Source organism: Mirounga angustirostris, unplaced genomic scaffold (assembly GCF_029215605.1).
Source record: "Mirounga angustirostris isolate CCGP_5_RB_7025 unplaced genomic scaffold, mMirAng1.0.hap1 SCAF_2, whole genome shotgun sequence".
NCBI classification, from domain to species: Eukaryota; Metazoa; Chordata; class Mammalia; order Carnivora; family Phocidae; genus Mirounga; species Mirounga angustirostris.
Genome location: NW_026991710.1, coordinates 182,784,310 through 182,808,500, shown reverse-complemented (window position 1 = coordinate 182,808,500; position 24,191 = coordinate 182,784,310). Strand labels below are relative to the sequence as shown.

The window sequence follows — 24,191 nt, the reverse complement described above, 5'->3', positions numbered from 1 at the left end:
ATTTGACAATTGAGGACCTGAATATGAATTTCAAAGCCTGAGTACTTAGAGAAAAGGTTCATGAGTAAAAACCATGATGATGATAAATAATATATAGCACTCTATGAACAATAAGCAGTCCCCACATTCAAGAATGTAATTAGTCTTAGTTAGAAGAAATACTTTCAGAGCCATGGTCACTCAAATTCTATATCTAGTCTTAGAAATGTCTAAGGGATCTAATGTAATAGACAAAATTGTCTCTCATAGCACATCTTTTTTAAAAGCTTAGAGACATACCCACGATCACATCCCACTTTCCTTATGGGTTTCATACTCATATGATATGTTTATGGGTCTCCGTTATCATACCCTTATTACATAAATTTATATTTTATCCTAAGTAATGAGCTCCATAACTGAACTGGACTATGCAAAAATTATACATCTTCTTACTGCCCTGAACTGCCACTTTTGTTCAATAATTCTCTCACTTCACGGTAAGCATCCTACTTCATTCCCCTTGAATCCAAGCCATTTACTGCTTAATAAAATAGTGTACAGTTGATAATGACCTGGTCTATAAGAAATGGGCAGCTTCCACTTTCTGCTCTAGGAAAACTCACTCTCAGATCCCGGCCACTATGAAGTAAGAGAAAGCCCAATGTGACAGCCATATGAATGAGACATCTTGGCAGTGAACCCTCCAGTTCCCAGTCAGGTTGTCCCAAGAGATGATACGTTGAACAAAACCAAGCCATCTCTACCAAGCCCTGCCCATTTTGCAAATTCATGAGCAGTATAAGTGATCATTGAAACTTTGGGCCACAATGTTTTGGGGTGGTTTGCAATAGATAATTAGAAATGACGATGTTTTCCTTCTGCCTAATTAAACCTTTGATATATAATCTTGAAATACTGCAAATTATTGTAAAAGTAACTTATTTCAGTTTCTGCTGCCCCCCTATTCCACAGTGCTTTCCAATGTAGGATCACAAAATGGAAGAAACAAAATTTAAGGAGACCAAGTCTGATACAAGAGCTGGATAATCCACCAACTGGATAATCAATGTTGTGTCACTGAGATATAATTATCCTGAAAGGCAGTGTGTGAAGAATTAAAAGTGGACATTATGGCAATGCACATGTTTCAGAGGGCATAAATTTTCTGTAAGACTTAGAATCAAAGCTGTGCTCTTAGTGTTGTCAAACTACTCTCAGAAGCTGAATAGTGGACAATGGCCATTAAAACTCAATCTATGAGAGACTATGGATCCTGAGAAACAAACTGAGGGTTCTAGAAGGGAGGGGCGTGGGGGGATGGGTTAGCCTGGTGATGGGTATTAAAGAGGGCACATACTGCATGGAGCACTGGGTGTTATGCACAAACAATGAATCATGGAACACTACATCAAAAACTAAGGATGTAATGTATGGTGATTAACGTAACACAAGAAAAAAAAAAACTCAATCTATTAACAGGCTGAAATCCTATCTCTTACTAGGTTGTAGAGCTAACATTTGGATTCATGTGAAATATACTAAACCATGTTGTGTGTCAGATATCAAGTTGCATGCTGTCCCATGCACCTGTTATATTGTTTTCTTAAGATATTTTGTCATTTCATACACTCTTTTCTTGCAGGGAGAAATGTTCTCCTTGAAACTTCCCTGTATAAACGTGAAAAATAAAAGGATGGTGTAAATATTTTCCAAACCAGATCACTGTATTTTTCAATTTGGAATTAAAGTTTTACTTTGATAATTACTTCACTATGACAATCATCCTGCCATCAAGGTGTATTTAATTATTATTTTTTAAATAGTAATGACCATAAATGGCTGACACCAAAACAGAGACATCTTTTAGAAAATGCCATTCTAAAAAACCCTAACTGCAAAATATGGTACTTGGGATGGTCTATTATTTCCTTCAAGACAGTAGGGGGAGAAGGAATAATGGCAGCATCAAAAGTAATAGTAATAATAAAAAGTTAATTCATAGATAAAGTAACTCAGATACAATGTTATTGAATGTTTTCAAATATACACAATAATTAATATAAATTAAGGCCAAATATTAAAAGAGACTATATTTATGAATTCACCTAAGACAATCACATTTATTCCTAAGAACATATAGAAAGCCCCCAAAGTCTGAGGATTTACCTACTCTGACCCCAGAAGTCTAATGACCAGCAAGTGCTGATAAAAACAGATGATGTTAGATACAGACTCTCTGGAAATGAATATAGTGAAAGTTATATAGTCCCATCTGCATTATTTTTTGAGTTCCTGTCTAGAGACTATGCATATTTTTTTTTAAAGATTTTATTTATTTATTTGAGAGAGAGAGCACATGAGAGGGGGGAGGGTCAGAGGGAGAAGCAGACTCCCTGCCGAGCAGGGAGCCCGATGCGGGACTCGATCCCGGGACTCCAGGATCATGACCTGAGCAGAAGGCAGTCGCTTAACCGACTGAGCCACCCAGGCGCCCGAGACTATGCATATTAAAAAAAAAAAAAAAACTAATGTCCAACTAGTCTCATTTTCCTCAAGTTCTCATGAATTATATGTCTTCTATTCATTAGATATCATGAATTGCTTTAGTTATTTTTAAAAACCTCCAAGTTCAAAACAATAGTATTTGGGAATATTTGATTCAGCAGCTTTCCTGATGGGGCAGCGGAAAAAATGAAAAATGACTGATGAAGTGACGACATTCATTTAAGCCACTGGTAAATATCACATTATTCTCTGGAGATAAGTGGGATTACCACTTTTCTCATATATATGCACAGTCACAAGTACACATGTGAGCAACAGTGAAAAAGAAACAAAAAAAAACTAATGTTCTAAGGGTACTACTAGGAAAAGAAAGTTCATTATACCCAAAGCAAAAAATAATTTATATATACATAAATATATATATATACACACATACACATACATTGCACACCTATATGTTTTAAGGTATGTATATATGTATGCTATACATATATGTATATATCCTAAGACAACTCCTGACAATAAAAGTTAGCTATTATATGAAAATAAAAACAAAATGTTGTCAGCAAAAATACTATTAAAATAGTAATATGTATAAATCGAACCCCTCTCATGAACTTAAAGAAAACAAGTTGCTTTATTAATGATAATTGTAGCAATACAGTAGTTAACTTGGCTTGTCATTGGTTTCCATATTTTTCTCCATGGGTAAATGTGTCAGAAAGTAAAATACAGATTTATGTCCAAATAATTCCTTACACTCAGGAGCAAATCTTTCCCCAGCATTTGACAGGTATTAATTAAGAGCACAAAACAAAGATGATTTCTTTAGGCTTGGCTTAAGTTAAAGTTTGACAGAGCACTGACAATTTAATCCACCTCTTCAGGTTATGTGGAAATCCAGTGCAAGTGTTGGGATTAGAAAGCCAGATTAACTGATCTTCTATGCTAACCACAAACCCCTTTTCTCAGGGGGACTTTTTTCCCCCCTGGTTTTGAGAAATACCATATGCCTATAGTAAAGAGACATTAGCATAAGAAAAACTGGATCAGATTTTATTAATCCTATGAGATTCTAGATGGTCTTTCTTAATATCAGTAGAAATCATGGCTCCAGTCTTCAGGGTACAACTCTAAATAGACAGTAAAGAATAAGGATGTAGGGGCACCTGGGGGACTCTTAATTTTGGCTCAGGTCACGATCTTGGCGTCCAGGCTCCTGGAAATGGAGCCTGCTTAAAGATTCTCTCTCTCCCTCGGCCCCTCCCCACCTCATGTGCATGTACTCTCTCTCTCTAAAGATAAATAAATTAAAAAAAAATAAGGAGGCAAAAACCAGAATCCTGGAATTTGATTCAAAGTGTTCTTTCCCATGAGATGGGATGCTGAAAACCAACCACTATGCCTAGACTCCAGACTCTCTTGCTGAATCCAATCTGAGAACTCTATAAGCACTCAAATCTGAAAGTGTAAATTTCTTCCATTGCTTTCTGTGAGTAAAATTTTTAAACTTTCTTTCTTTGGCTTTTAAACTTGTTGCCTGGATTATTATTTTGGGAAACTAAGCAATTTCAGAAACAGTCTTTTCTGGTAACAAGAACATACGAATAGAGATACAATTCCTGGAGCATAGTTACTACCTGGAGTGTAAATTACACTTGTGGACATTTTTAAACATATATTTTATATATAAGTCAGAGCCCATCATGTCATTGTTTTACATGAACAATTTTAAAATGCATAATATTCACTGCCCAGACCTGAGCGTTTTATGTTTTACTCTGATGATATAAATTACTATAATGAAATAAACTTTTAAGCCTAATCATCACTGAGAAAAATGTACCCCAACAACTAAATATCTCAAAGTATTTCATTCCTTTAAAAACTAATTTAACTGCCTTATCTTTAAACCTCTTGGTAAATTTTCTGATTCAATTTTGATCTGAAATTTTTCCTCAAGCATATTAAACTCATCAAGTGCTTAGAAGCTTCAGTTCTGGAGTGGAGTTTTCTAACTTTCTTGTTTAATGGTGAATGATGATGGAAGATACAATATAAAAATATCTCAGCCTAAGAAGCTAAGAAACCATAATAATTCCCCATATACTGCTCTAAAAAATAATCAGATGTCATGTCCAACAGCACCAGCAAGTACTGAGATACAGGTTAAGATTTTAAAAGTATAATTCTCCCAAATCCAGATATGACACTAGTGATAGTTTAGATTAATAGATGATAGGCAGAGCAGATAGAAGATTAGATACAGATAGATGATAGATAAATAGATGACAGATGATAGAAGATAGATGATAGATGATAGATAGATATAGATGATAGATGATAGATAGATAGATGATAGATAGATAGGTGATAGATGATAGATGATAGATGATAGATAGATAGATAAATGATAGATGATAGATGATAGATAGATAGATAGATAGACACATAGACAGATGACTAATTAGATGTGCTGGCAAGAAAATGCACCAGGGAACATCTCTAGCAGCTTTCATTCTGAGAAACTGTTTAAAGGACAGACCTCTAACCTATTGGAGTTTTCCTGTCAATCCATGCTTGTGGCACATAGAAGGATAGACACATAGAAGGCTTCCCCCATGGGTCCCTTGGTTCTAGGAGGGTTACAAACACTGAGATAATACAAATTGGCTCTGGGGCTTACAGTTGTGGGATGAATAAGTCATGGGGATAAAAGTTACAACATAGAGAATATAACCAATGGTATTATAGTGTTGTATGGTGACAGATGGTAGGCACACGTGGTGGGCACAGCATAACATATGGAGATGTTGAATCACTATGTTATATACCTGAAATTAATGTAACACTGTGTATCAACTATACTCAAATTAAGTCTTTTTTAAAAAGTTAGGGGGAAAAACTATACCTAAATCATGTAAGGATATACTCAATTACAGCAAATCTACCATACATAAGAAAGTGGTCTGTTTTTTTCTAAATCATTGTCATCACATGGAATGCATTGGTCATGTCATTTCATCATGTAAAGCACGTGATGCTACTGTGGCATTTCATCTGTCATAAGTTTATGATTCATAGATTTCAACTATCACAAAATATAAAGCTATATTATTTTAAAAAATTGGCTCTGGGTTCTGTGATTCATGTTAGTTCATGGTTCTTTGTGGTAATTATGGGGAACCTTATCCAGTGATAAGGACAGAAATCGGCCATTTTCAAAAGCTGATTTTCTCATTTGAGATTATTAAATGAAACTAACAACTACCTTGCATTCAGCATCCAGTGTAACAGATTAAATTGGAGAAGGAAATGGGTATGATTTAGAGTCTGAATTCAGATACCTGAAGCAGAAGAGCACAGGCCAAGGAATGAGCTGAGTATAGACATGGGCCATGAGAAAACGGGCAAGGAATACAATTCTGTAGCCCAGGAGATGTAGAAATGGAAATGTAAGATCTGAGCATTTCTGTTAATCTCAGAATGCAAGATACTTGCCCAGTGGCCCAGTAAGGCCAAGGAGAACTAAGCTGCTCCATAAAGTGAAGCCAGCAATTCCTGGCCACAAGGGCAGGCGAGGCAGAGGACTGGGTTCTTGGGCAGCTTTAATATGATCACTTGTTTCAGTCTAATGACCTGAAGGTTAGCAAAGGTGGATGAAGATCACTTGCCAAACACAGTTTGGTATTGGAAAAAGAAATAGTTTAAGAGTAGATATGTCCTCTGTAATAGATATACAAGCTGGTAAAATATTTTTCAGAATCCAGCAGACCTTTAGACAGTAAGCTGTTTTGTTTTGGGTTTTGCAAGCCTAAATTTATCCTTAATCTTGTTTTCTGGAGAAAAGGTATGTGTTAATCTACCTTACTTGCTCAGAGCATATCAATTCCCCTTAAACAGTACACTAAAATTTCTAGAAGAGGTACACTTAAATCTGTGAAACGCTATCTACAACAAGAGCCTCTGTGAGTGTCAATAAGATAGGTTACCTACCTCAGAAATTCTAGCATGGCAGAGGAGCATATCCGCATCCTTTTTGTATGTCCTTACTACTTCCTGGAAGAAATGAGAAAAAGGATGTTGGGAAATGTTGAGCCTTGCCACTCAAGCTAAGCAGTTTTAAGATTTATTTATTTATTTGAGAGAGAGAGTACATGAGAGGGGGGAGGGTCAGAGGGAGAAGCAGGCTCCTCGCTGAGCAGGGAGCCTGATGTGGGACTCGATCCCCGGACTCCAGGATCATGACCTGAGCTGAAGGCAGTCGCTTAACCAACTGAGCCACCCAGGCGCCCAAGCTAAGCAGTTTTAAATATAGGTAAGATAAAATCTGTTCTTTTTTTTAATTTTATTTTATTATGTTATGTTAGTCACCATACATTACATCATTAGTTTTTGGTGTAGTGTTCCATGATTCATTGTTTGCATATAAAACCCAGTGCTCCATGCAGAACGTGCCCTCTTTAATACCCATCACCAGGCTAACCCATCCTCCCACCCCCCTCCCCTCTAGAACCCTCAGTTTGTTTCTCAGAGTCCATAGTGTCTCATGGTTCGTCTCCCCCTCCGATTCCCCCCCCCTTCATTTTTCCCTTCCTGCTATCTTCTTTTTTTTTTTAAGATATAATATATTATTTGTTTCAGAGGTACAGGTCTGTGATTCATCAGTCTTACACAATTCACAGGGCTCAACATAGCACATACCCTCCCCAATGTCTATCACCCAGCCACCCTCCCTCCTACCCCCCACCTCTCCAGCAAGCCTCAGTTTGTTTCCTAAGATTAAGAATTCCTCATATCAGTGAGATCATATGATACTTGTCTTTCTCTGATTGACTTATTTTGCTTAGCATAATACCCTCTAGTTTCATCCATGTAGTTGCAAATGGCAAGATTTCATTTTTTTTGATGGCTGCATAATATTCCATTGTATATATATACACCACATCTTCTTTATCCATTCATCTGTCGATGGACATCTTGGCTCTTTCCATAGTTTCGCTATTGTGGACATTGCTGCTATAAACATTGGGGTGCACGTACCCCTTCAGATCTCTACATTTGTATCTTTGGGGTAAAGACCCAGTAGTACAATTGCTGGTCGTAGGGTAGCTCTATTTTCAATATTTTGAGGAACCTCCATACTGTTTTCCAGAGTGGCTGCACCAGCTTGCATTCCCACCAACAGCGTAGGGGGGCTCCACTTTCTCTGCATCCTTGCCAACATCTGTCGTTTCCTCACTTGTTAAGTTTAGCCATTCTGACTGGTGTGAGGTGCTATCTCATTGAGGTTTTGATTTGGATTTCCCTGATGCCCAGCAATGTTGAGCACTTTTCATGTGTCTGTTGGCCATTTGAATGTCTTCTTTGGAAAAATGTCTGTTCATGTCTTCTGCCCATTTCTTGATTGGATTATTGGTTCTTTGGGTGTTGACTTTGATAAGTTATTTATAGATTTTTGGACACTAGCCCTTTGTCTGATATGTCATTTGCAAATATCTTCTCTCATTCTGCCAGCTGTCTTTTGGTTTTGTTAACTGTTTCCTTTGCTGTACAAATCTTAACTTGATGAGGTCCCAAAAGTTCATTTTTGCCCTTGTTTCCCTTGCCTTGGGCGATGTTACTAGGAAGAAGTTGCTGCAAATGAGGTCAAAGAAGTTGCTGCCTGTGTTCTCCTCTAGGATTTTGATGGATTCCTTTCTCACATTTAGGTCTTTCATCCATTTTCAGTCTATTTTTGTTTCTGATGTAAGGAAATGGTCCAATTGCATTCATCTGCATGTGGCTGCCCAATTTTCCCAACATTTGTTGAAGACACTGTCTTTTTTCCATTGGACATTCTTTCCTGCTTTTTGAAGATCAGTTAACCATAGAGTTGAGGGTCCATTTCTGGGCTCTCTATTCTGTTCCATCGATCTATGTGTCTGTTTTTGTGCCAGTACCATACTGTCTTGTTGATGACAGCTTTGTAATAGAGCTGGAAGTCTGGAATTGTGATGCCACCACCTTTGCTCTTCTTTTTCAACATTCCTCTGGCTATTCGGGGCTTTTCTGGTTCCATACAAATTTTAGGATTATTTGTTCCATTTCTTTGAAAAAAGTGGATGGCATTTTGATGGGATTGCATTAAATGTATAGATTGCTCTAGGTAGCATTGACATCTTCACAATATTTGTTCTTCCAATCCATGAGCATGGAACGTTTTTCCATTTCTTTGTGTCTCCCTCAATTTCTTTCAAGAGTATTTTATAGTTTTCTGAGTACATATCCTTTGTCTCTTTGGTTAGATTGATTCCTAGGTATCTTATGGTTTGGGGTGCAATTGTAAATGGGATCGACTCCTTAATTTCTCTTTCTTCTATCTTGGTGGTGGTGTATAGAAATGCATCTGATTTCTGTGCACTGATTTTATATCCTGCCACTTTACTGAATTCCTGTATGAGTTCTAGCTGTTTTGGGGTGGAGTCTTTGGGGTTTTCCACATAAAGTATCATATCATCTGCAAAGAGTGAGAGTTTGATTTCTTATTTGCTGATTCAGATGCCTTTTATTTCTTTTTGTTGCTTGATTGCTGTGGTTAGGACTTCTAGTACTATGTTGACTAGCAGGGGTGATAGTGGACATCCCTGTCATGTTCCTGACCTTAGGGGGAAAGCTCTCAGTTTTTCCCCATTGAGAATGATATTTGCTGTGTGTTTTTCATAGATGGCTTTTATGATATTGAGGTATGTACCCTCTATCCCTACACTCTGAAGAGTTTTAATCAAGAAAGGATAGTACAACATGTCAAATGCTTTTTCTGCATCTATTGAGAGGATCATATGGTTCTTGTTCTTTCTTTTATTAATATATTGTATCACATTGATTGATTTGCAGATGTTGAACCAACCTTGCAGCCCAGGGATAAATCTGACTTGGTCGTGGTGAATTATCCTTTTAATGTACTGTTGGATCCTATTGGCTAGTATTTTGGTGAGAATTTTTGCATCTGTGTTCATCAGGGATATTGATCTGTAATTCTCCTTTTTGATGAGGTCTCTGTCTGATTTGGGGATCAAGGTAATGCTGGCCTCATAAAATGAGTTTGGAAGTTTTCCTTCCATGTCTATTTCTTGGAATAGTTTCAGAAGAATAGGTATTAATTCTTCTTGAAATTATTGGAAGAATTCCCCTGGGAAGCCATCTGACCCTGGGCTCTTGTTTATTGGGAGGTTTTTGATGACTGCTTCAATTTCCTTAGTGGTTATAGGTCTGTTCAGGTTTTCTATTTCTTCCTGGTTCAGTTTTGGTAGTTGATACATCTCTAGGAAAGCACCATTTCTTCCAGATTATCTAATTTGCTGTCATATAGTGGCTCATAATATGTTCTTATAATTGTTTGTATTTCATTGGTGGTTGTGATCTCTCCTGTTTCATTCATGATTTTATTTATTTGGGTCACTTCTCTTTTCTTTTTGATAAGTCAGGCCAGGGATTTATCAATCTTGTTAATTCTTTCAAAGAACCAGCTCCTAGTTTCGTTGATCTGTTCTACTGTTCTTTTAGTTTCTATTTCATTGATTTCTGCTCTGATCTTTATTATTTCTCTTCTCCTGCTGGGTTTAGGCTTTATTTGCTGTTCTTTCTCCAGCTCCTTTAGGTGGAGGGTTAGGTTGTGTACTTGAGACCTTTCTTGTTTCTTGAGAAAGCCTTGTATTGCTATATACTTTCCTCTTAGGACTGCCTTCGCTGCATCCTAAAGATTTTGAACAGTTGTGTTGTCATTTTCATTGGTTTGCATGAATTTTTTAAATTCTTCTTTAATTTCCTGGTTGACCCATTCATTCTTTAGTAGGATGCTCTTTGCTTCCATGTGTTTGAGTTCTTTCCGACTTTCCTCTTGTGATTGAGTTCTAGTTTCAAAGCATTGTGGCCTGAAAATATGCAGGGAATGATCCCAATCTTTTGGTCCTGGTTGAGACCTGATTTGTGACCCAGGATGTGATCTATTCTGGAGAATGTTCCATGGGCATGAGAGAAGGATGTGTATTCTGTTCCTTTGGGATGGAATGTTCTGAATATATCTGTGAAGTCCTTTTGGTCCAGTGTGTCATTTAAAGTCTTTGTTTCCTTGTTGATCTTTTGCCTAGATGATCTGTCCATTTCAGCAAGGGGGCTGTTAAAGTCCCCTACTATTATTGTATTGTTGTAGATGTGTTTCTTTGCTTTTCTTATTAATTGGCTTATATAATTGGCTGCTCCCATGTTAGGGGCATAGATATTTACAATTGTTAGATCTTCTTGTTGGATAGACCTTTTAAGTAGAATATAGTGTCCTTCCTCATCTCTCATTATAGTCTTTGGTTTAAAATCTAATTTGTCTGATATAAGGATTGCCACCCCAGCTTTCTTTTGATGTCCATTAGCTTGGTAAATGCTTTTCCACCCCCTCACTTTCAATCTGGAGGTGTCTTTGGGTCTAAAATGAGTCTCTTGCAGGCAGCATATCAATGGGTCTTGTTTTTTTATCCAATCTGATAGCCTGTGTCTTTTGATTGGGGCATTTAGCCCATTTACATTCAGGGTAACTATTGAAAGATATGAATTTAGTGCCATTGTATTGCCTGTAAGGTGACTGTTACTGTATATTGTCTCTCTTCCTTTCTGGTCTATGTTACTTTTAGGCTCTCTCTTTGCTTAGAGGACCCCTTTCAATATTTCTTGTAAGGCTGGTTTGGTGTTTGCAGAGTCTTTTAGTTTTTGTTTGTCCTGGAAGCTTTTTATCTCTCCTTCTATTTTCAATGACAGCCTAGCTGGATATAGTATTCTTGACTGCATATTTTTCTTGTTTAGTGCTCTGAATATATCATGCCAGTCCTTTCTGGCCTGCCAGGTCTCTGTGGATAGGTCTGCTGCCAATCTAATGTTTCCACTGTTGTAGGTTACAGACCTCCTGTCCCTAGTTGCTTTTGGGATTTTCTCTTTGTCTCTGAGACTTGTAACTTTTACTATTAGATGTTGGGGTGTTGACCTATTTTTATTGATTTTGAGGGATGTTCTGTGTGCCTCCTGGATTTTGATGCTGTTTCCTTCCCCAAATTAGGGAAGTTCTCTGCTATAATTTGCTCCAGTGTACCTTCTGTCCCTCTCTCTCTTTCTTCTTCTTCTGGGATCCCAATTATTCTAATATTCTTTCGTCTTATGGTATCAGTTATCTCTCGAATTCTGCCCTCATGATCCAGTAGTTGTTTATCTCTCTTTTTCTCAGCTTCTTTATTCTCTATCATTTGGTCTCCTATATCATTAATTCTCTCTTCTGCCTCATTTATCCTAGCAGTTAGAGCCTCCATTTTTTATTGCACCTCATTAATAGCCTTTTTGATTTCAACTTGGTTAGATTTTAGTTCTTTTATTTCTCCAGAAAGGGTTTCTCTAGTATCTTCCATTCTTTTTCAAGCCGAGCTAGTATCTTTATAATCGTCATTCTGAACTCTAGTTCTGACATCTTACTAATGTCCGTATTGATTAGGACCCCTGGCAGTCGATACTGCCTCTTGTTCTTTTTTTGAGGTGAGATTTTCCATCTTGTCATTTTGTCCAGAGGAATAGATGAATGAGAGAAGAAAACGTTAACAGGGTAACAATGATCCCAATAAAATATACACTAAACAAATCAGAAGAGACCCAAAACTGGGTGGAAAACAAAGGGAAAAAAAGGGAAAAAAAAAGAATATGATCAAATATGATCAGGCTGGTGCATAAATCAGTGCCACACACTAGATTTTGGGTGTATTTTGGTCTGTTAGAAGAAAGTGCCTCCCAAAATTTTAAAGAAAGAAAAACTTATATATGTACAAAAATAAGGGTAAATACGGTGAAGGGATGGAATATGACTGTAAAGATGAAAATTATAAAAGAATTTATAAAAGGAATTGATAAGATAAGTTCGTCCAAAAAAGAAAGAAGAGGATTTAAAAAAGAAAAAAGGAGAGAATGTGATCAGGCAGGAGACTAGAACAAAGCCATACACTAGAGATTTAGGGTGTATTTTGGTCTGTTAAAAGACACTGTATCCCAAAATTTTAAAGAGAGAACAACTTATATATATATACCAAAAATAAGGTTAACTACAATGATGGGATAGACTATGACTCTAAAAATGAAAAATAAAAATGATTTTTTAAAAAGGGATTGATAAGATGTTGGTTGAAAAAGGGAAAAAGAAATATTAAAAAAAAAATAGAAAAAGAAAAAAAAAAGAAAATTTTAAAAATTAACTTTGAAAGACTAAAGAATCAGAGGAAAAAGCCATGAATTCTATGTGCAGTATTCCCCTAGCGCTGGAGTTCTGCCGTTCTTTCCATCTCTGACCTAGATTTGCTAAGTAGAGAGGGTTGGTAGCCTGGAGTACTGGTGACCATGCTTGCTACCACAAAGGAAGAGTATAAATGAGAATAAAATGCAATTGAGAGAAAACAGAAGCCAGGGAGAGAAAAGAGAGAGAGAGAGATGGAAAGGCAGAAAAACTATATCCTCATGCCATTGTTTAGCCTCTGAATCCACTTCTGCCTGAAATCAGAAACTCCCAGACTCTTACATAATTATATAAATTTCCATTTGCTTGAGCTGAATTTTCTCCCATTTGCAATCCAATCATCTTAGGGCTACTGTTAATCTGGATATCTACCAAAACATATAATAATGAATGTGAACAATTTTTACAAACTTTGAAGTGCTATACAAAAGTCAGGGATCATTTCTCTAAAATAGAACACTACTCCTACATAAAATTGTAAATATGACCCCAGGTGAATGTACCCCAGTAATATCACAGAGTGGCAAATTCTAGTCTAGCATACAAAAAAGTAATTTTTTCTCTCAGTTTTTCCTGAAACACTACATAATGCAAAATCCTATTACAATAGCATCTAGCAGGTTTCTAGAGTTGTAAAGTTGCAATTAACATTTCCTGGAATAGTTCATCACAGATTTTTTGCAAAGCTAAGCAGGTTCAAATATGAGGCTGGTTCAGATATGCTGATTTGGGGGCTTCCTCTGGTTTCCAAATGCTTTGGGTTGCAATGACCTCAAGGGGATTGTTTTTAAGCTGCAGGGGTAGACTTTTTTAACATTAAGATGTCACTGGTCAAACTAATATACTCCCTGATGGCTATATAATTTAGTTCTTCCATGATCATTATACTGGGAGGAAAAGACTTCCAACTAGGCTGGAAGTAGAGCAGGTGAGAGGGAAAATGGAGGCTCAGAAGAGTTCTCCAGGAATTTTAAACTTGATCTTTTCCTGTAGACTCAGAAGATCTGTGTTTGTGCATTGTTCATCCCATCAAATGGGTAAAACTGGTCAGGTTGCTTAACTTCTCTGAATCTCTTCATATCCATGAAATGAGATCAATTGTTTCTGTTAAAGCTTTGAGGAGATAGGGCAATTAGTTAAAAAGATGGTTAATATAACTAAAATATGGAATGTCTTAGTTTTTATCATAACCCGTTCAATTTGAACAAGCTCATTTTCTTGGTGAATATACCATGGTCCATGATTTGGTCTTCAGCTTTGCTTCCCAAAACTAAATTCATTTGAAATATAACCTAAGCTGTTATTTATTATCACAATTTCAGCAAGCATATCACAGCCATCTACTTCATGGTCTCAAGTTTCCTGAGAAGCTTGAATTTGAACCAAAAAGGCCTTTGGGTGTGTATGAAATGAGAGCAAAGAGAAGTGGATATTCCTGAGAAACATTTCATCACACCCCTTTAGCCAAGAACTTCTCACAATGAGCAGACTTTCCCATCCCTCCAGCTCATTACTCCAGAATTGCCAAGTTCACTGTGTGTGAAGTGCACTTCTCTGAGCTAAATATGTTCTCGCTGGCCATCTCCTTCTTTTCATGCCCAGCCAAGATGAGGCTCAACTCCACCCGCATCCTCTCTTGCCTACCCTCAGTAGGTCCACTAAATAGTTGTTTCTCAGCCCCCTTGAAATCAAAGATAGCTTTTCAGGAGTTCTGTCAAGTGCATATAAGCTGCTGGGCCTTTCTGGGAAACTACTGCATTCCTGATACAAGGGGTAGGCAAAACCATTCCTCTTCCATCTTCCTGCCTTTACTAGAGACATGATCTCTGGGTTTGTAGCAACCAACTCTTTCATGATTCAAGAAGTTAAACCAACACACTTAAGATAGCAGAGTAAAAGTCTAGAAGAAAGCTAGGTTTTACTGACATCACTAAGCCACCCCTAATCCTGAACCATCTGTCTAAATACTGTGTTATGACAGATCATTAAATAGTGTTGTTTTAAACCCTTTTTAGGTGAAATTGTGGTTTTTGTTTGTTCTTAGTAAAAGCATTCTTAATATATATCAGTATCAATGGTTAATCTATAGTTAGGAGGCTAACACCTTGGGCTGAGGAGACACTGTACCTTGGAGACTTAATTAATTTATCTCAGGGCAACTGTATTTTCTGTATTTCCAAGTTCTTAGATGGGTTCCTCACTGTATCTACCATGTATTGATTGAAATGCCTACCTTAAGGGCTTATTGTGAAGATGAAATTGCTTTTTCTAAAAGTGTCCTAAAAACTATAGAGATCTACACAAAAGCAAAGCAGACTTATTATGACCATTTGTAGGTTCTTCCAATTCAAGAAGATTATAAGAGAATGTAAGAAACCATTTGTAGCCCCTTAAATTAAAGCTATGTTTTATAACATTCAGAAGTTGCTTAATGCTATTTAATTTCTAAGATTTTTAAGACAGAATCTATATGTACCAAGAAGTCATTAGCTACTTTAATATTACATCGCTTATTAAAAAAAATGTTTTAATATGGATAAGTATTTAAATAAAGATTAAAAAAGCATGTCAGGGTGACCAACCCACCATACTTACTCAGGACTGTCTCAGTTTTAGCACTGAATTTCTTATATCCGGAAATCCCTCAGTACCAGACAATTCTGCTATTTGCTCCTGCTATGACCCTTCCAATTTTGTCATCTTTCAGTCTTTTAAGTTGTGTTGCCTTTTGCTGTTTCTAATATCAAAGGTCCAGTATTTCCATTTATCCAGTCACTCAACAAGCATTTGCTGAGCCAGCTCACCTCCCCAGCAAACTCCATGGGTACAAAGAAGAATAAGACATATCCAAACAGTTCATAAACCTAGTGGGAAGACCTGACCTTGACACATAATGGAATCATTATAACACCACTTCAGAATGACCCAAGCAAATTTGGTCACTAACATCTATGAAGTTCTTTTATAACTATCTGTTGCCTCCAGCAATAAGATGCAGTAGGAACTATTATTTTTTTATTTTTTTAACACAATAAAAAATTATAATGAAGGTAAGCTGCAGACCAATTCTGCTACAAGTTGAAATATTTAGAAGCAAAAATTCCTCAAAATAGCCATGAACTAAAAAAGAAAGAAGAAAGAAAGAAAGAAAGAAAGAAAGAAAGAAAGAAAGATCCCATGATGCCCTGCTCTCTGCCCTAACCACTCTGATAAAGACTTGACATTGAAGGTTTACTCTAAGAGAGGTAGAATTGCATTCCAATGGCAGGACATGCTAACTTTTGAGTTACATTAGACAGAACAGCCCTGACTAAGAGTGTGGAGAAAAGTCTCAATGGGCACTTAGAACATGAACTCAACTCAAAAGGTGTGACCTTGCTACGTTTGCCAGATTCTAGTACTTCATTCACACAAGAGCAACAAAGTTCATAAACTTTTTCTAGCTAACTATATATATTCAGACATGTTTATTTCATCAAGACAAAAACTATTTGTAGCACTCTTCATGCTAATTAACACACCTTTGCACTGTGGAGTTAAATGTGAACTACTTGCATAGGTACCTCTAGAATGTGAAATCTTTGTTAAAGTTTTTCAAATGCAACCTAAAAATCGCTAGAATATAGATTAAACTTCATTTATACACACAGAAAGAGAGAGAGATACACAATACTGAAATATTTTTAAGTAAAATTATCTTGCAACAAATATGAGATATTCAGTGATTATTCTTTTCAAATATAGAAGAAATCTCTGTGGCCAAACAAAATACTTGACAAGGTGACCCATGAATGAGGTCTTAAAAGATGAATGTAAGTTTACAAAATGGGAGGAAAAGTCATGTTAGGCAGGACAGAGCACAGTGCAAAAGCATGTACATGAAAGGGCTTGCTAGCTTGGGAAACAACAGGAAGTGGCTGAAAGCTCACATAATTTCAGGGGTGGTGTTGAGAAATGCACCTGAAAAAGAAATTGGAGGGGCACCTGGGTGGCTCCGTTGTTAAGCGTCTGCCTTTGGCTCAGGTCATGATCTCAGGGTCCTGGGATCAAGCCCCACATTGGGCTCCCTGCTCTGCGGGAAGCCTGCCTCTCCCTCTCCCACTCCCCCTGCTTGTGTTCCCTCTCTTGCTGTGTCTCTCTCTGTCAAATAAATAATTTAAAAAAAAAAAGTTTTAAAAAAAGAAAAATGAAAGAGAAATTGGAGAAGCCAAGACAGTGACAGGATTTGCAGATCACACTAAGTGGTCTGGACTTCTTGGTCTAAGTACCGGGATGATAATTTTTTATTTTGTTTATTTATTTTTTAGATAACGGGATGACATATTGCTTAGGTAACAATGAAAAGAATGGATTGAAGATAGAGGGGGGTGAGGAAAACAAAGCAGAGCAAGACATGATGTAGACTGAACTTAGGCCTCAGAATTTATTCATCCATTTAATATGCAACACAATACTGAATGAGCATCTGCTAGGCACCATGCTCTAGAGACTGGAAAAATAGCATTGATAAAACAGTCAAAATTTCAGCCCAGATTGCCTTTCAGCCTGTTCTCTGGAGAGCTCCTATCCACTATTTTAAAAAGTCCAGCTCTGGGGGCAGAGCAAGATGGAGGAGGATTGGAGACCTGGATTTCGTCTGGTCTCAGGAATTCAGCTGGATAGGGATCAAACCATTCTGAACACCTACAAACTCAACAGGAGATTGAAGAAAAGAATAGCAACAACTCTCTGAACAGAAAAGCGACCACTTTCTGGAAGGTAGGATGTGCAGAAAGTGAATCTGAGGCGATATTCGGGAGGATAGACAGTGGGGGAGGGGACTCCGTTGGCCACTTCTGGCAAGTGATAGAGCCAGGGAGCACAAAATCGGAACTTTTAGAAGTCGGCTCCGCTGAGGGACGTCACTCCCGTGGCTAAGCGGGGCATGGAACCCTCGCAGGACAGTGTGGTCTCAGGACCCTCGGGGTCACAGAAAGACCAGGGGTGCCTGAGAGCAGCAGAGCTCCCAGGTATCGGAGCGGGGAAGCCAGATGCAGAGACAGAGCTCAGGCGCGGGCTGTCAGCTCGGGGTTGCCATAAACCGTGATCCGTGGCACAGTCGGGCCCCTGCTCCTCCAGCAGGGACCCAACAAGCTGCAGATCCGGGGAGACTCACCTTCTTCCCCCGGGAGGAGCAGCGTGAGAGCCACCGCAGGGATCTGCTGGGTTTGAAGACTCCACATGGGGTCGGGTGCCAGAGATAGAAACGTAGGGTCACAGGCTGGGTGAGCACGGAGTGCGGGCCGGAGACCGGAGAGACGGGAGTGATTGACAGCTTTTCTCTGGGGGTTCACTAAGGAGCGGGGCCCCGAGTTCTCAGCTCCTCCAAAGCAGAGATTGAAAGGCTGCCATTTTCACTCTCATCCTCCAAAGCTGTATGGAAAGCTTGCAGGGAACAAAAGCTCCGGAGAGCAAACACGAGCCGATTACTTAGCCCAGACCGGGCAAGGGCGGGGCAATTCCACCTTCGGCAAAGACATTGGGGAACCACAGCAACAGGCCTCTCCCCCAGAAGATCAGTGAGAACAGCCAGACAAGACCAAGTTTACCGATCAACGAGAACGGCAGAACGCCAGCGCTAGGAGACTACTGCACATAGAATTCATGGCTTTTTTACCATGATTCTTTAGTCTTTTAAAGTTAATTTTTTTTGAATTTTTCTTTTTCCCTTTTTCAACCAACATCTTATCAATCCCTTTTTTAAAAACCATTTTTATTTGTCATTTTTAGAGTCATATTCTATCCCTTAATAGTACTTATCCGTATTTTTGGCATATATATATAAGTTGTTCTCTCTTTAAAAATTTGAGATAGTTTCTTCTAACAGATCAAACTATACCCTAAATCTCTAGTGTATGGTTTTTTTCTACTCCCCTGCCAGATCACATTCTCTCCCTTTTTTCTTTTTTTTTTAATCCTCTTCTTTCTTTTTTCAAACAATTTCTTATCAATTACTCTTATAAAATTTTTTATAATTTCCATCTTTACAGTCATATTCCATTCCTTCATCATATCAACCCTTATTTTAGTACATATATAAGTTTTTCTTACTTAAAATTTTGGGAGGCTTTTTCTTCTAACAGACCAAAATACACCCAAAATCTAGTGTGTGGCACTGATCTCTGGACCAGCCTGATCATATTTAATAATATTCTGTTTTTTTGTTTTGTTTTGTTCTGTTTTTGTTTGTTTTTATCTTTATCTTTATCTCTTTTTTTTTTCTTTTTCTTTTTTCTCTCTTTCGCTTTCTTTTCCCACTGCTTCAGGTCTTTTCTGATTTCTTTAGAGTGTATTTTCTGGGGACATTGTTACCCTGTTAGCATTTTGTTCTCTCATTAATCTATTCTTCTCTGGACAAAATGACAAGATGGAAAAAATCACCTCAACAAAAAGAACAATAGGTAGAACCGACTGCCAGGGACCTACTCAATACGGACATTAGTATGATGTCAGATCTAGAGTTCAGAATCATCACTTTAAAGATACTAGCTGGACTTGGAAAAAAGCATGGAAGTTATTAGAGAAACCCTTTCTGGAGAAGTAAAAGAACTAAAATCTAACCAGTTTGAAATCAAAAAGGCTATTAATGAGGTGCAATCAAATATGGGGGCGCTAACTGCTAGGATAAATGAGGCAGAAGAGAGAATCAGTGATATAGAAGACCAAATGATGGAAAATAAAGAAGCTGAGAAAAAGAGAGACAAACAACTACTGGATCACGAGGGCAGAATTCGAGAGATAACTAATACCATAAGACAAAACACCACAGAATAATTGGGATCCCAGAAGAAGAAGAAAGAGAGAGAGGGGCAGAAGGTATATTGGAGCAAATTATAACAGAAAACTTCCCTAATTTGGGGAAGGAACAGGCATCAAAATCCAGGAAGCACAGAGAACCCCTCTCAAAATCAATAAAAATAGGTCAACACCCCGACATCTAATAGTAAAACTTATGAGTCTCAGAGACAAAGAGAAAATCCTGAAAGCAGCTCGGGAGAAGAGATATGTAACCTACAAGGGTAGAAACATTAGATTGGCAACAGACCTATCCACAGAGACCTGGCAGGCCAGAAAGGACTGGCAGGATATATTCAGAGCACTAAATGAGAAAAATATGCAGCCAAGAATACTATATCCAGCTAGGCTGTCATTGAAAATAGAAGGAGAGATAAAAAGCTTCCAGGACAAACAAAAACTAAAGGAATTTGCAAACACAAAGCTAGCTCTACAAGAAATCCTAAAAGGGGTCCTCTAAGCAAAGAGAGAGCCTAAAAACAACATAGACCAGAAAGGAAGAGAGACAATATACAGTAACAGTCACCTTACAGGCAATACAATGGCACTAAATTCATATTTTTCAATAGTTACCCTGAATATAAATGGGCTAAATGCCCCAATCAAAAGACACAGGCTATCAGATTGGATTAAAAAACAAGACCCATTGATATGCTGCCTGCAAGAGACTCATTTTAGACCCAAAGGCACCCCCAGATTGAAAGTAAGGGGGTGGAAAACCATTTGCCATGCTAATGGACACCAAAAGAAAGCTGGGGTGGCAATCCTTATATCAGACAAATTAGATCTTAAACCAAAGACTGTAATAAGAGATGAGGAAGGACACTATATCCTACTTAAAGGGTCTATCCAACAAGAAGATCTAACAATTTTAAATATCTATGCCCCTAACACGGGAGCAGCCATTGTATAAGGCAATTAATAAGAAAAGCAAAGAAACACATTGACAACAATACAATAATACACACAGTTAAAGTGGGGGACTTTAACACCCCCCTCACTGAAATGGACAGATCGACTAAGCAAAAGATCAACAAGGAAATAAAGACTTTAAATGACACACTGGACCAAATGGACTTCACAGACATATTCAGAACATTCCATCCCAAAGCAACGGAATACACATTCTTCTTTAGTGCCCATGGAACATTCTCCAGAATTGATCACATCCTAGGTCATAAGTCAGGTCTCAACCAGGACCAAAAGATTGGGATCATTCCCTGTCTATTTTCGGACCACACTGCTTTGAAACTAGAACTCAATCACAAGAGGAAAGTCAGAAAGAACTCAAACACATGGAGGCAAAGAGCATCCTACTAAAGAATGAATGGTTCAACCAGGAAATTAAAGAAGAATTTAAAAAATTCATGCAAACCAATGAAAATGAAAACACAACTGTTCAAAATATTTGGGATGCAGCGAAGGTAGTCCTAAGAGGAAAGTATAGCAATACAAGCCTTTCTCAAGAAACAAGAAAGGTCTCAAGTACACAACCTAACCCTCCACCTAAAGGAGCTGGAGAAAGAACAGCAAATAAAGCCTAAACCCAGCAGGAGAAGAGAAATAATAAAGATCAGAGCAGAAATCAATGAAATAGAAACTAAAAGAACAGTAGAACAGATCAACGAAACTAGGAGATGGTTCTTTGAAAGAATTAACAAGATTGATAAATCCCTGGCCAGACTTATCAAAAAGAAAAGAGAAATGACCCAAATCAACAAAATCATGAATGAAAGAGGAGAGATCATAGCCAACACCAAAGAAATACAAACAATTATAAGAACATATTATGAGCAACTCTATGCCAGCAAATTAGATAACCTGGAAAAAATGGATGCATTCCTAGAGATGCATCAACTACCAAAACTGAACCAGGAAGAAATAGAAAACCTGAACAGACCTATAACCACTAAGGAAATAGAAGCAGTCATCAAAAATCTCCCAAAAAACAAAAGCCCAGGGCCAGATGGCTTCCCAGGGGAATTCTACCAAACATTTCAAGAAGAATTAATACCTATTCTTCTGAAACTGTTCTAAAAAATAGAAATGGAAGGAAAACATCCAAACTCGTTTTATGAGGCCACCATTACCTTGATCCCAAAACCAGACAAAGAGCCCATCAAAAAGGAGAATTACAGACCAATATCCCTGATGAACATGGATGCAAAAAGTATCACCAAAATACTAGCCAATAGGATCCAACAGTACATTAAAAGGATTATTCACCACGACCAAGTGGGATTTATCCCTGGGCTGCAAGGTTGGTTCAACATCCGTAAATCAATCAATGTGATACAATACATTAACAAAAGAAAGAACAAGAATCATATGATCCTCTCAATAGATGCAGAAAAAGCATTTGACAAAGTACAGCATCCTTTCTTGATCAAAGCTCTTCAGATATAGGCATAGAGGGTACATACCTCAATATCATAAAAGCCATCTATGAAAAACCTACAGCGAATATCATTCTCAATGGGGAAAAACTGAGAACTTTCCCCCTAAGGTCAGGAACGCGGCAGGGATGTCCACTATCACCACTGCTATTCAACATAGTATTAGAAGTCCTAGCCACAGCAATCAGACAACAAAAAGAAATAAAAGGCATCCAAATTGGCAAAGAAGAAGTCAAACTCTCACTCCATCAACAGATGAATGGATAAAGAAGATGTGGTATATATATACAATGGAATATTATGCAGCCATCAAAAGGAATGAAATCTTGCCATTTGCAATGACGTGGATGGAACTGGAGGGTATTATGGTGAGCAAAATAAGTCAGAGAAAGACATGTATCATATGACCTCACTGATATGAGGAATTCTTAATCTCAAGAAACAAACTGATGGTTGCTGGAGTGGGGGGTGGGGTGGGAGGGATGGGGCGACTGGGTGATAGACACTGGGGAGGGTATGTGCTCTGGTAAGCGCTGTGAATTGTGCAAGGCTGTTGAATCTCAGATCTGTACCTCTGATACAAATAATGCAATATATGTTAAGAAAAAAAAAAGAAGAAGATAGCAGGAGGGGAAGAATGAAGGGAGGGAAATCAGAGGGGTAGACGAACCATGATAGATGATGGACTCTGAAAAACAAACTGAGTTCTAGAGGGGAGGGGGGTGGGAGGATGGGTTAGCCTGGTGATGGGTAGTGAGGAGGGCATGTTCTGCATGGAGCACTGGGTGTTATGCACAAACAATGAATCATGGAACACTACATCTAAAACTAATAATGTCATGTATGGGGATTAACATAACAATAAAAAAATAAAAAAGTTCAGCTCTTCTACCTATGCTTCCCCATGCCCTCAAGCTGCTGGTGTCTTCTCTTTATATCCCCATAGTCCATATCATGCTTTTATGATGGAGTTTGTAGCATGTCATTTATTTTTAGTTGTGGCAAAATGCACAGAACATATAATTTACCATCTTGGCCATTTTTAACTATACAGTTCAATAGTGTTAAGTACACTCACAATGTTGTACAACTAATCTCCATAATTTTTTTAATCTTGCAAAACTAAAACTCTGTACCCATATTCCCATTTTTCACTCCCCTGAGCCCTTGCCAACCAGTCATACTTTCTGTTTCTTTAAATTTGACTACTTTAAATACCTTATTTAGTGGAATCAGACGGTATTTACTTTTTCTGACTGGCTTATTCACCTAGCATAACATCCTCAAGGTTCATCCTTGTATCAAAAGTTCCTTCCTTTTAAAAGCTAAATAATATTCTATTGTGTATGTGTGTGTATGTGTGTATGTATATACACACGTGTGTGTGTGGAATTTCTGGATCATACTGAATTCTATTTTTAATTTTTTAAGGAACCACACGCTGTTTTTCATAGCGGCTATATCATTTTACAATCCCACCAACAGTACACAAGGATTCCAATTTTTTTACATCCTTGCTAACACTTTCATTTCCAGGTTTTTTTGATAGTAGCTATCTTAATAAGCATGAGGTGACTATCACATGGTTTTTTAATTATCTGCTTGTTGTCTGGCACTGACCTTCCAGAGACAGAGAACCATGCCTTTTCATCCTGACTCACTCATCTTTATGTAGCTAGTATCTAATCACATGCCTGGAACATATTATGTTCTAAAAAAATGCTTGTTCAGTTAATAAATATTGCCACTGTTAACCATCACCATAAACCCTCACAAGAGCTTAAGGCTTTTTTAGGAATGGAAGGACAGGTGACTCACTGCAGCCCTGTGTCCAACATGCTAAGGAAGAGAGAGGAGTCATGGCTGGAAGCTGCAGATGGTGGTAGTAAAAAGAGGAGCAACCAAACTAGTTCCATGACACGTTACAAAGAAAAATGGAGGAGGAAGACAAAATTGGGAGCTGAGCTGGGACTGAAAAATAGCCCTGAGAGTTTGTATTAGAATAAAACCCTACCTGTACATATTCTCAGTCCCTAACTTCTAAGAGTCTCCATCCACCCACCTGCTCCTGTCTCTGTCTGTGAGTACCATTTGATATGCAGGAAGGGGATGTTTCTGTGTCCTTGGCACTCCAAGTCAGAACACTAGAGACACTGTATAATTCCTTTTAATTAGACTTT

General features: G+C 37.9%; 1 long non-coding RNA gene across 1 annotated transcript in view; it reads right to left on the bottom strand.

Moving 5' to 3' along the window:
* Positions 1-6,411: 6,411 nt before the first annotated feature.
* The window catches only part of LOC135363452 (uncharacterized), a 262,888-nt gene continuing 245,108 nt past the window's right edge, over positions 6,412-24,191 (bottom strand). The window contains exon 3 of the long non-coding RNA XR_010409132.1: positions 6,412-6,546. This is a non-coding gene — a long non-coding RNA (uncharacterized LOC135363452). The remainder of the gene's footprint in view (positions 6,547-24,191) is intronic.